The sequence below is a fragment of the Lissotriton helveticus genome, chromosome 6 (assembly GCF_964261635.1).
Source record: "Lissotriton helveticus chromosome 6, aLisHel1.1, whole genome shotgun sequence".
Taxonomy (NCBI): Eukaryota; Metazoa; Chordata; class Amphibia; order Caudata; family Salamandridae; genus Lissotriton; species Lissotriton helveticus.
This window is the reverse complement of record NC_136067.1, coordinates 257,901,126-257,914,273: the sequence shown is the minus strand read 5'-3', so window position 1 is coordinate 257,914,273 and position 13,148 is coordinate 257,901,126. Positions and strand designations below refer to the sequence as shown.

The 13,148-nt window shown below is 46.7% G+C and overlaps 1 protein-coding gene across 1 annotated transcript in view; it reads right to left on the bottom strand.

The window, feature by feature from the left end:
• LOC144762491 (WD repeat and coiled-coil-containing protein-like) overlaps window positions 1–8,922 on the bottom strand; it is an 80,459-nt gene extending 71,537 nt beyond the window's left edge. The window contains exon 1 of the mRNA XM_078647709.1: window positions 8,813–8,922. The gene's annotated coding sequence lies outside the window, so the exon portion shown is untranslated. The remainder of the gene's footprint in view (window positions 1–8,812) is intronic.
• Window positions 8,923–13,148: the final 4,226 nt, after the last annotated feature.

The following is a 13,148-nucleotide window of genomic DNA, read 5'->3' as shown; positions in this document are numbered from 1 at the left end:
GTACGTCTTATCGTCGGTTATCGCTGCTAAACGCAGAAGCAAAGTTATTGGCCAAAATGATAGCTAGTCGCCTGACCCCCGCACTTGACAACGCTCATCCACCCGTATCAATCCGGGTTTATGCCAAACAGAAGCACTGCGCTGAATTTGAGGCGCGTCCACGCGGTAATGGCACAGATAACTAGGTTGTCAGTACGGGGGGTGATTCTGCCCTTAGATGCTCGAATGGCCTTCGACATGGTCGAATGGCCGTATCTTTTTGCGGTTCTTCGGCATCTGGGCTTTGGCCCCAAATTCTGGGCTTGGGTAAGATTATTGTATACCAAGCCTCTTGCACATGTGGTGGCAAACGGCCACATTTCCAGAGATTTTCAACTTGGCTGTGGCACGCGTCAGGGGTGTCCTTTGTCACCTCTGCTTTTAGCCTTAATCCTGGAGCCTCTGGCGGCGTGGATAAGATGGGACCCCATGATTAAGGGCCTTAGCTGGACGGAGACGTGGGAGGATCGTATATCCCTCTACGCTGATGATAACCTTCTTTATTTGACCATGCCCAGGCGATCAATAATAATCCTCCTTAATATTTGCGAAATCTTCAGCAGGGCTTCGGGATATACCATCAGCTGGTCTAAATCGGTCTTGTATGTTCTTAAGGGCCCCCCACCGTTACTCCCGGCTGATTGTCCGTTGGTGATCACTGATGGGCCATTTAAATACTTGGGGGTCTGGGTGAAGCCTAACTCTGACACCTTTTTTCAACGTAACCTAGTACCCCCGCTTGACCGTTTCCGTGTGGATGTGAAGCACTGGCACACCCTACCGCTGACCCTTTTGGGGAAAGCGGCATTATTTAAAATGATGACTTTACCGCGGCTACTGTATATCCTTGAAAACACTCCGAATCTTGTGCCTTTGAAATACTTTGCATCGATAAATACACTGGTTCCGGGTCTACTTTGGGGGGCTAAGCCGGCGCGCGTTTCCAGGCAAGAGTTAGTTAGGGGCTGGAACGATGGGTGCATTGCGCTACCGGATATTCAACTGTAATACTGGGCGGCTCAGTTAAAGATCATAAATCACTGGCTTCATGCTCCACAGACTGCACCGGCGTACAAGGCAGATAGGTACGATTTGAGTGATGGAGGAGTTCTGGCAGCGCTATATGATATTAAGAATGCGGCGGCCCTGGTAGGACCTACGGCCCATACGGTACGGCTGTGGTACCTGGCGTTGGCTCGCCTTAAATGTAAAGGTAAGATCACGCAGATGACGCCACTTTGGTCATCGCGCCGGCTTGGCCAACTTCGCAATAGTAAGGGATTTGAGGCCTGGGATCGGATTGGTATCTCGACGGTGGGGGATCTTTGGCGACGGGGAGCAACCCTTACGTTTGATCAACTGATGGAACAATATGATCTGGCGCCTACGGAGCGCTTCAGATATTTACAGGTTAGCCATGCCCTCCAATCGGTGATTCCTATTGGTGAAGCGTTGCCTGAATCCACACCACTGGAGGACCGACTGCTTACAGAGCATATGCCTAAAAAAGCGACCTCGTTAGTGTACCGTAACCTGGTCAATAACTTACCTGACCTCACTGCGAAACTAAAGACAGCATGGGTGGTGGAGATAGGTGAAATGGATGAGTCCGATTGGCAGACCGCGCTGTCCTCTGCCAGGGAGGTGGCTGTGTCGTCTAGGCTCCGATTAGTGCAGCTAAAATGTTTGCACCGAGTGTATTATACTAGGGTCACTCTTCACAAGATAGGGAGGATTGCACATCAGTATTGCTTGCGGGGAAGAGGGGACCTTCTTCCATACTATTTGGGACTGCACATTCATCGCTGGATACTGGGCCAAAGTTATGCGAACTATATCACAAGTAGCAAAGGTCACACTGGTACTGGAGCCGCGTTGTTGCCTGCTTAACATTTGGGAGCCCAACAACTTGAGTCACCCCATGCAAGATTGGGCCACGCTTGGTATTATGTATGCCAAGCGAAACGTGGCTAGGGCGTGGGATCCCCCCAGGTACCAGCACTCAGGGACTGGTATGCTGATCTCGACTATGAAATGGTGGCAGAAAAAGCGGTGTACTTGAATCGAAAATGCCCACGGAAATGGACCAGAATCTGGTGGGCTTGGAACGAGTATTGAGGATTCATTTGTGAACCTCCTCAGCTGGATAGTAACACTGACTCCGATTAGAGGGGAGGGGGGGCGGGGAGGTTCTTGGAAGGGGGGACGGGGATGATGTACTGCCATGATCTTGGTTTGTTTTTCTTCATGTGTTACTTTATTTGTCCTTTGCTCATCATTTGCTTTGCCCTCACGAATGCCTGCCATATATGTTTTATTTGACTGCAATCATTGTTTTTATGTTTATAAACAATAAAAAAATAAATTTAAAAAAAACATACTTTCACAATAGCAAACAAAAACAGCACAGAAGGAACTAGAAACAATATTTGTGTTGTTAAAATCTGTAGATTATGCAGTAGATGATGTATTAGATGCCAAATGCAGAAAATCCATAATTATGTGAAAAAATACACAGAATCAAGTAATTCCGGTGGCCTAGTCTGTATAGAATAGTATGCTCACATTCACTGTGACAGCCCTGCCAAATACCAAGCATCAAGTGTTAGACTAATGCATTTTATTGTGGTGGTCCGCATCACTGCATCACACATTTTTAGCACCTTGATCTGCTGCGCACTGAGCCTGGGTGAACTAAAACCATGTAGTATAAAGTTACTGAAGTGCCACGGTCGCATTGCACTACAGCGCGGTCCGAGACACTCACTGTGAGACAGCGTCAATGTTGGGGCAGGCAGGGAGGGAGGGCTGAGGGCTGCACAGTGTCAGGCAAAGGCCAGAGCCTGCATTGCGATAGCCCGGCGGCTGTGAGATGGGAAACAGCCATTACAATGCGGTCATAACCACGTGTGACCGTCACCACGAAGCCTGTTGTAATGGGTGTGGATTAAGTGCTTTAAAATAGTTTAAAGGGATTTGTGTGTAGCCTGAAAAAATCGGAGGCCTCATTAAAATTAACTGTGGGCTTCAAGGACAAACACCGGGGTGTCTGTGGCAGGAAATCTCCTGGCTCAAGGGGGTGTGTGGCAGGTAAATTAAGAATGACGGGAGGAAAAATAATAAAATGGAGGAGGACGGCGTATGTAATCCTGGTTTAATATAATTTTATTATGATTATTATTAAATTAATATCATGTTGCAGTGGATGAGCCCCACGGCCCGGGGAAACAGAGCGGAAATTAAGTACCTGCAATGAGGAGATGGTGGCTTGGAGAACTGGAAGATCATGAGAGTAGCGTGGACTTGGAAACGAGGCTGCACATGTGTAGACACTACAAATGGAGAAGAAAAACAACCGGAAACTAAGGGTATCGTAGATGTGGCCATGGCACATAGAGGAGCACTTGTAACAGTAACAGACCTGCCTATATTCAATGTGAGGACTCAAGTCCACCAATCTCTTTATAAGGCTGATATATTTTTTAAGATATCGCAAGCGGTGAAATAATTAAAGCTTCCGCTACAGTGTGCTGTAAGTCACTACTTTTTCATATAAAATAAAAAAACTTACGGCATTTAGGTAACTGAAACACCCTCGTGTCAAAATACCACCATTTGTACATTAATAGGGGTGCAGGTAACGAAGAAACACACAGAAAGGATAAACGAAAAAATGTGTGAGAAAGTTGCCAGTGTTCCTCGTCCTCGCTACTTGTATTATCAAAAGCCCAATTGTATGGTGTCCTTTTACCCTGACGTCGACCACCCCTTGGATGTTGTAATGCTGTCACTTGTTCGGGTGGTTGCTGGTAGTAATGGTCTTTAGTATAGGGGAAGGCCCACTCGTGACTAAACCTCTCCAAGTTTCTTTTCAACCCTTTGATCTTTTGATTGACCATATAGGTCTGGTACTCTCCTAAATCGCTCTGGATTTTCGCTAGTTGTTCCTTTGTACTATAATAGTCATGTCTGTTTTTGTGTTATTTTCAAGTTCCAGTATTTCTTTCAGGAGTTCCTCACTGAGCCTTTTAGCTGTATTAATAATGAGGATAAACCAGTCCCGGGTGCACTTGTTGGCTATATAGCTCCAGTCCACCCGAAACCTCTTATCCTCCACAAAGATTTTAGGCTCCAAACGGACCAGGAGGCTGGCTGGGGCTGCTCCTGCTCTCAGATACTCGGTCATGAGCGCTCCATGGAGCGCTATCCTAATTTGACGTTTCCTGAGTGTGGATAGTTTCTCCCACTCATCCCGGGCCGATGTCGTGCCACCCAATGGTGTGTTTGGCAGGAGGGAGGGTCCTGATAGTATGGATGCAATATGATCATCAGTAAAGGCCAAACAGAATTGGCCATATCCGTCCCTCCAGATGGTGTTAGTGTCTAGTGTTAATAGAAGCAGTCCAAGATGCTCAATATAAAAACCAGGAGAGGAAGAGTTCCTCCTCTCTCTGACAGCCCCAACTTAGGGGAAGTTTTAATAGATTCGGCTCTCACGACTAAGCTGCCGTACTCAACACTCTCAACAAAGTGGAGCCACAGGGGGAAGTCCAGGCAGGTAGCCCCCCACTCAAAATATTTGTAACAGTAACAGACCTGCCTATATTCAACGTGAGGACTCAAGTCCACCAATCTCTTTATAAGGCGGATATCTTTTTTAAGATATCGCAATTGGTGAAATAATTAAAGCTTCCGCTACAGTGTGCTGCAAGTCACTACTTTTTAATAAAAAATAAAAAACTTACGGCATTTAGGTAACTGAAACACCCTTGTGTCAAAATACCACCATTTGTACATTAATAGGGGTGCAGGTAACGAAGAAACACACAGAAAGGATAAACGAAAAAATGTGTGAGAAAGTTGGCAGTGCCTCACGGGAGTAACACCAAGGGAGGGAATCACAGACGGGTACTCGCCTGTGTCCTCACGTTCTCATCATCAGCTACTGCCAACTATGAGTGAAGAAAAGATGAGTGCAGAAAAACAAATAATAACCCATGAAGGTGCTGTATGTTAGTGACCCACTACGGTTACCAACCCTGGCCTCGGCAATTGGTAAACCTTAATTAAAAAGGGCTCGGCTGCACTGGCTATATCACTTTTATTCCTTACTGTGCGCCTGCTCTATTAAAACCAACATGTTTCATTGCCATATTTACTTTACCGGCAACTTCATCAGGGTAAGGGTCAGCGGGTGTTCTGCACCTTGTTTCTCCGTTTATTAGGTCACGCCTCTCAATGCGCATGCGCATTGAGCGGAGCGAGACTATAGGGGCTTAAACAGACCTTACCTAGACTGGCGATTTGATGCTGTGCCCGTGCGCTTTTAGGTCAATGCGCAAGCGCTTTGACCTAAAATGCGCGTGCACAGCATCAAATCGCCAGCCATCTGTTGCCCAGCTTGGTGCCGCTCCACCCCCTGCCTGATCAAAAGCTTTCACGGCCGGCTGGCCGTGCTTTCAGTTTCACGCCATTTAACTTGTTTAACTTGTTAATCCGTCGCCGCTCCCCTGCTCCTCCTCCTCCCCCCCCCCAACACACACACACAATGCCGAGAGCTTGCTTTTAATTATATCATTTCGGCAATGCTTGGTTTTAACCCAAGTATGGAGTTTGCCAATCTGTCTTGCCAGAACGCATGCCTTCATTTCAACCACCACCTCCCGCCCGTCGCTCTGAGATTCATATGTTCACACTGATTTATGATTTTTTTTAAATTTACTTTAAATGTTTTGTTTGTGGCGCTCGTGTTTTCAGTAGCTAATAAAGAAAGTTGCTCACATTTCTTCTTTCATCTCCAACCTACCACTTCTCCGTGTTGCTGCCTTTCGTCGCCTCCCTGTTGCTCACAAACTCGAATTCGAACTGTTCTGAACTAGAGTCTCATAATTTTCACAATTTTGCAGTAAAACGATCAAAGAGGTACTAACTTAATTTCGACATCATTATTGAAGTGCAGTTTATCTTGTCTTCCTCAGTACTTTGTACATCTCTCTAGAGATGTGACCTAACGACCAGAGCTGCCATCTAAGTCACGTATATACAAAACATGTTGCATTACAAATGCTATAGGTGTCACATTCGCGAAAGTTATAACTATTGGCATTGTAAATGACAAAGCTATCAATTTAGCTATTTTAAAAACCAACAAATAAATAAAATATTTGTCATTTACAAGACCAATAGCTCCAACTTTTCTAATGCGAGACCTATTGCATTTCCAATGCTTGTTGTACCTGTAGTTACACATAAATGCCCCATTGTTGAAAAAAAAAAAAACCTTATCTTGGAACGGTTTCAACTAAAAACACATAGACACATCAACACAATATTGATGAATGATTGGTTGCTGTTATACATCCAGTCTTTAATATTTACCAGGTGGCTGCCACTCGTTTGTTTACCGGCGCCCCCGTAGAAGAAACTGCCACCAGTGTCTGTCAAATTATTACAGGTCCCGTGTGCTGCTTTTTTAGTCAGTCTACAAAACAAATGGCATATAGTACTATTATTAATTTCTCATAGTTTTGAAATGCCTGTTGAGCCCAGCAGTGTAGGTTGGGTCCCAACCCACAGCCTTGCTTGTGAAAAGCATGTTTAAAAGGTGCAGCTATTTACGGGCTGACAATTAGGTATGTCCCGCAATTATATGCGCGGGTCTGATATGGCTATTACAGTGCCTCCCCTACAACATCGCCTGCCGTCCCCAATCGTCTACTAGATGGAGTCCTCCTTACCAGCGTCGTGAAGGTGTGTGGCCTCCGCTCGCACCCGTGATGGTGCTGGCGCTGGGGGATGCTTTTTAAACGCATCGTGGAGGAACGGTCAACACAGCGTTTCATGTCACGCCCATTTCCAGGCCCGATAGTGCATCGGAAGGTGGGCGTGGCAGACGCCGGTTTGAGGGCCATCTTGAAGCAGAGTGGAAGTTCTAATATTGAATTGGTGCCCAGAGTGTTTCAAGGACCTATACTCCATGTGGGCTAAGTGCGCCCGGGTAATCTGTGTATATCCAGAAAAAATAAAAGTGGTTTAAAATACATGCGCTCGGGGCAACATGCATTTGTCGACATAGCGCGAACCCACGATATCAATATGACGCGCCGGTCGATATACGTAAACACAGGGGTACCGTGCATTCCATATGATACGTCTTATAGTCCTCCAGGGTACTCAATGATACCATACTGCTTTCATCCTCTCATAGCGCTTTGTGCTCTATGCCAGAGTGGGGTTTGATGGATACCAAACTGGCGGCCATCTTGGAACGGTGTCCCTTAGTTACTGCAGTCCCAATTTATCCAGAAAACACCCATCGTTATCAAAAAATCCAGGATAGCTCAGTTTAACAAAATCACAATAGCCCTGGTAATGGAGTAATAACCTTGTATGTGCCCCTGCTATAGCACTATTTGGCCACTAAATAAGAATATAGATTACTAATACCATATGTATAGGGGGGAAAAACATATGTATAGCAGAATGTAAACGTGATTAACATTGTCAGGTTAAATCTTTAATGTGAAGGGTGCCTTTGTGGTTTTACTTTCATAAGGCGGGTAGTAAACTTTAAGTATGAATGTGATGATCATTGAGTAGACATACACTCTGGAGTGTGAAGTGTAAGGGAGAAGGTCTATTTGATAATTTTAAGTATAAACAGAATATCGCCAAGGGAACGTTTTTGTTTAACTATTGTTATTTACCCAGTTCCCTTTTGGTTGAAGGGTTACTCTCTGCCATTTCTGCTGTACCCATGATCTTGTAGGTTATAAGCAGATGCTCGCTCTTGCCGCTCAGGAAGGGCTTCTGCTGTTCTTGGCCTCCCATTCCAATTGTGGCAGTGCCCACATGTGAATAATGAACACACTACTCTGTCATCATGCTTGAGTGCACAGACCCTACTCGCAGCGGTCTCCACAGTTTTATCCTACTGACAAACTTCCCATTGCACACTCTGCAGCCCTTTCCAAACGTGTAGCACTATTGTTATTACATTTCTGACTGCTACAATGTGATATTGAAGCCCTGATCGGATCTCATTGGAATTCGTATCTTAACCACCCATTTCGAGGGTTTAAAGCAGTTCCCAGATATTTTAGTGCTTCCCATTCACAAAAGGTTGTCATTTCTAATACTTATCTCCTTCCATACATTTCATTGCTTGATTTTGCCCATGATAAAGTGTCACTCATAGTCACTGAATGTCACTCATAATTACACTGACATTTTGAAAATGTCACACACATAGGCAATCTGAAACCTTGGCGGCTGTGCTGTGATGACACCGGACACCAGTGGTAAACAGGAACAGATGTATCACTACACTATGCTGTGATGTTTGGATTGCATTGCCCACCCCCCACAATGACAATGCCTATGCCTCAGTGAACTAACACCAGATTAGATCCAAAACACACTACAATTAAAGTACACTTCAACAGCCTTGTTCTCCGAGGTAGTTCTGATCGTACTCCTTGCCTTAGTCTACCCAACGCGTGTGATCGTAAGACCAGACGGTGATGAAACTTGTGAAAAGTGAAGCTGCCCCACTTTCAGCAGGAAATACGCGAATTAGGAAGAAACGGGACAAGCACACACACTATATTGCTGAAAAAAATAAATATTTGCACACCATTTTCTTTCATTGAGGGGAGACATACAAATACGGCAACCGCTTCCGGGATGAATGGAAATACAAGGGACTTCATATGGTTAGAACCAAGGCGGCGCCTGTCCCTGCTGTGCCGCTCGTACCACTAACCAAACGTACCCGTATTTCTCTGACCGCGCGCCGGTTTTATCACAGACGGCCGGCGGCCCCGTGGACAGGCTCCGTGCACACGGCCGGCTCTGGAGCTGCTGGTCCACGTCTTCCGGTCCAACTTGAAGTCACTTCAGGTTGAGCATTGAGGCTACTCTCTTCGCAACGGGACACGCTATTTTCCGGTGCATTTCCCAGAAATTTCAATGGAGAGAAAATAAAGCCTTTTTTTGGCTTGTAATGGAGAGTATAATTTTTAGCACTTTCTGTAACTGGATGTTGCGTTCGTGAATGTGACGCTGATCCATACGAGCCAACATTTGAAAACATTAGAGAGGTAGATTTTGGAGGGAAATTTGTGGGACTTTATTTTCGCCAATGAAGGCAATTTTAGTCGTGAGACTGATAAAATAAAGCCATTTGGTTTTAAGAAAAATTGTGGGCCTCCCGCCTCATAGCTGCCAAGGTTTCAGATTGCTATGTGTGACTTAACTTTGCCTGGGGAGACTTTTGCTGCCGGTCCTCCTGCTCATGCCGTGGTGCCCCGTGTGGATGAAGACCCTCGCTGCTCCTGCCCTCAGTTCCTGGCCAGTGTTGCCAGATTTTTAGACCCGGCCCAAGCCCAAAGCTGCTCAAATATAAGCCCAAAATAAGCCCAATCAGACCGGTTCCAGCCCAAATTAGCAAGTCAGAAATGATGCACAAATTATCATCAGAAACAATTTTAAGGACAAATATACTTTGTATTCAATATACAGATGGTGGAAGGGCGTTAACTGGGCACCTGCCTTAATGCTATTCAATTTTAAGACAAGTCCTTACTGTGACTTTGTCATGTGAAACAGGCACCGCTCAGAATACAATAGTAGAAAACAAAGAAGGCAAAAATAGTGTTCTGTGCAATTTACTGCCCCCTCTAAATTGTATTTAAATAAAGTCTGTAAAACTTAGTGTCTTCATTATTCATTACATTACAGCTGGGATACTGCAATGCACTGTATGATGACCCAATTGCAAAGGGTCCAGAATAGACCCCCGCGGCCTGAAACGCAATGACTCCATCACCCTGCACAGAGAGCTTTTCTCCTCATGTATCATTACTGTTCCTATTGTGAAGCGCTCTAATGCCTTCGGGTAAAGTCTGCGTGTGATGTTGCCTTTTACCTTCATCCCCTCTTGTCCCCCTCCTTGTGTGTCCCCTGCCCTCGCGCTACTCTGTTCACCACCACCTGGCATTCTAGACAGTTGAGTTGGTTGAGGGGTTGTGACTGGGATGACGTGACCGGCGGCTGCGTCTCTCCGCTCCTGCCAGGGTGTTGTGTTTAACACTTAAATAAAGGAGCCTTGTCATCACTGCTGCCTGGTGTTTCTCACTTAACAATGGCGACGAGGTGAGGAAAATAACAACACACCAGAGATAAAACCACCCGTGAAGGAACATTCCACCAAGAAGATAAAGATTTATTTAATGAAAGCAATCACAACTAAGGAAGACCGATTTTTGGTGAAGTACGAACGTGAAGGAACTTAAAAAAATAAATACAAAGGACCTCCCACTATTGAAAGTTCTATTCTCCATGACTATGGAAGTGCCTACCCAGTGTGTTCTGCCATTTATTTCAGTATTATCCTTGTACCTTTGTTTGGTACCCTTTTGTAACATGCACACGTCACTTTTCTTTTGTAACACACTGTTTGCTCCTCTCACATTTTTTTTGCTTTCAATACTTGCACAAGTGCCACCATTGCCTACGTAACGTTTGCTCTTGTGTTTGAGTGTCTGCCGTTTATTGCAGTATTATACCTCTACTTGTACTTTCTATGCTTTTGTAACCTGCACACATGTCACTTTCTCCTTATGTAATGCACCGTTTGCTACCTCTTGTATTTTGGTTGCCCACTATTGTCACTTTTGTGTCATGTAATGTAACGTTTGCTTTTGTAATTTGGTCACTTGTAATGTGTGCGTCTTATGTGGAAAGAGTTGGCCTCAGACCTGTCACCCACCGACGTGTGGAAACTGCTCTAAAAAACACCTCACACTTTGCGCTCTTTTTGGCGGATTATCGGCTGCTCGCACGTCATCTGCACTCCCTCCCTGGTACAATGCTGCGTGCCTACTGTCATGTGGGGAGCTGTGAGGAGCTTTGACTGCTCCGGCTATTGTATCTCGCTGGGCACTTTTCAGGGCCGCCATTGTGCGGGTTCAGTGACAACTGAAGTGATTGGCCACATACTTACACACAAATCACACGGAATATCTGAGCACCTAGCAACAGGCAAGCCACCTGCGCCTGAAGTGAAACCCCTTTGTCACCGAATGGCTACGTGGTTGTAGGCAGGTGCCTCCTCGCGAGCAGGATGTGAAGGGAAATTCTTGTTGCAGCCGTATGAGATGTGGCCTAACAGCCAGAGATGCCGACTTTGGCACAGGGGAGTCAGGCCCCAGGCCCGCCATGGCTCACCTTACGCTGTTTCTGGGTAAATCACTCAATCTCCCCGTGCCTATATATTACAAAAATATATATATTCATAAAAAATTAATTTAACTTTGTGTAAACCAGAGTCAGGTTGGAGATCGTTAATGAAGTGCTGTATACAAACGCGTAAATAAAATACAATAAAATAAATACGGATGGGCCGGCTGGGCCTGGCATGGCCTGGGGCAGAGGCTGGTGTCGGCCTCAGTTTGCCTACCTTTGATGTGCGTCACTGTGTCTCTTCAAGGGCTGGGGGCTGGGCCTGGGCCTGGGCGCTGCTGTCGCAAGTTCACTGTGGTGTGGGGCCTGGGTGGGCGGCAGCGGCCGGCAGCGGCCGGCAGCAGCAGTGTGACACACGATGAGTGTCACGACTTACGAGTCCTCCTCCCGACCTCCGCTCCTCTACAGAAAGCAGCCCGGGTCGACAGTCTGTCTGTCAGTCACCGGCCGCAGGCACCACCACTATCATCACCGTCACCACCGCACCGACCGTCCGCCCGCGCCGAAAGAGAGCGTGCTCAGGTGAGGTCAGCCCCCCGCATATATGGGAAGCGCGTGGGGGCTGACCAACAACTGCTGTCCAGGGCCGTCATTGGTAGCGTTTTCGCGCGCTACACGAATGACGGCCCTGGGGGACCCCGACATTGGCTAATTTACAGTGGCAAATGTCTCCAGGCCATAATGTTGCAAGCAACAAAGCTAGGAGGTGACCTGGGGGGGGCGTCCAGGTACAGCGCGCATGTGCGGAGGGAGTGTGTGTGCACTGTGCAAATGAATTACAGTGACAAGCAACCACTCCAGATAAGATAACAAGCAAGAATGTAGCAAGGACTGAGCTAGGCCTCATTGATGGATGCCAGACCTCGCTTCTGCTCGTGTGAGTTAGTGACTGTGTGCTAAGCGCGATGCGCTTTGAGAGTGTGTGTGACTGTGATTGTGGGCGCCCGCCCAAGCCAGTTTTTCCCACACAAGAACACAAATGTAGCCCAAAAACTAGCCCCCCCGCCAGGCATGGGTTTTTCCCGCACAACAGGGAAAAAAGTTGCCTAATTGCGCGGGAAATAGCCAATCTGGCAACACTAGTTCCTGCCCCCACACCTGACGTGGACCGCCGCCTGCTTGCCAAACTACCATCCCCAGGAGGCTGCGCGGCGTGGTCTCGCGTGAAGAGAAGGGGGCAGGCCTTCAAATTGCTCGGCGGGCTCCCGCGGTGCGGGACGCTTGCGGGCTCGCCCAGGCAAAGCCCGGGCCAAGGACGGACCCGTCAATGGCCGGAAGAGGCTGGGCTGGGCTATCCCCCTTTCATTTAACATCGGGGTGCTGAAATTAAGGTACTGTCACCACGATTACTGATTATTACTGTGTGGCTTCATCTGGAAGTTAAAAGGATTACAGTAGACCAGTGTACAGCAAGAAGGACCTAAGACTATTAAGAACAGAGTGGTGTATTGTCGCACATCATATTAATTGTAGTGTTACTGAGGAATTCAAACATACCACAGCCAGAATGGGGAAAAGAGCCTGTGTTGAGAAGAAACAGGCGCTGCCTAAACCACAAAAACCTACCCCTATGAAACAGGCGCTGCCTAAACCACAAAAACCTACCCCTATTGATAAGATGTTAGAAAAGGCATTGGGTGTTGTGACATCTGAAATAGAACGGACAGAGAGGCGCCTGTCCCTGACCCCTAACTTGGAAATCTTTACACCGGTCCACGCAACAGCACAATCTCTAGGGGACCCAGTGTCTGACATCTCTAATGAACAATTATCACTAAATGAAGTCATCACCCTAAGTGATTCCAGGGCTTCCCCACTACCTCAACCGGGTAGAAACAATAAAACAAAAACAAAGTCGAATCCGG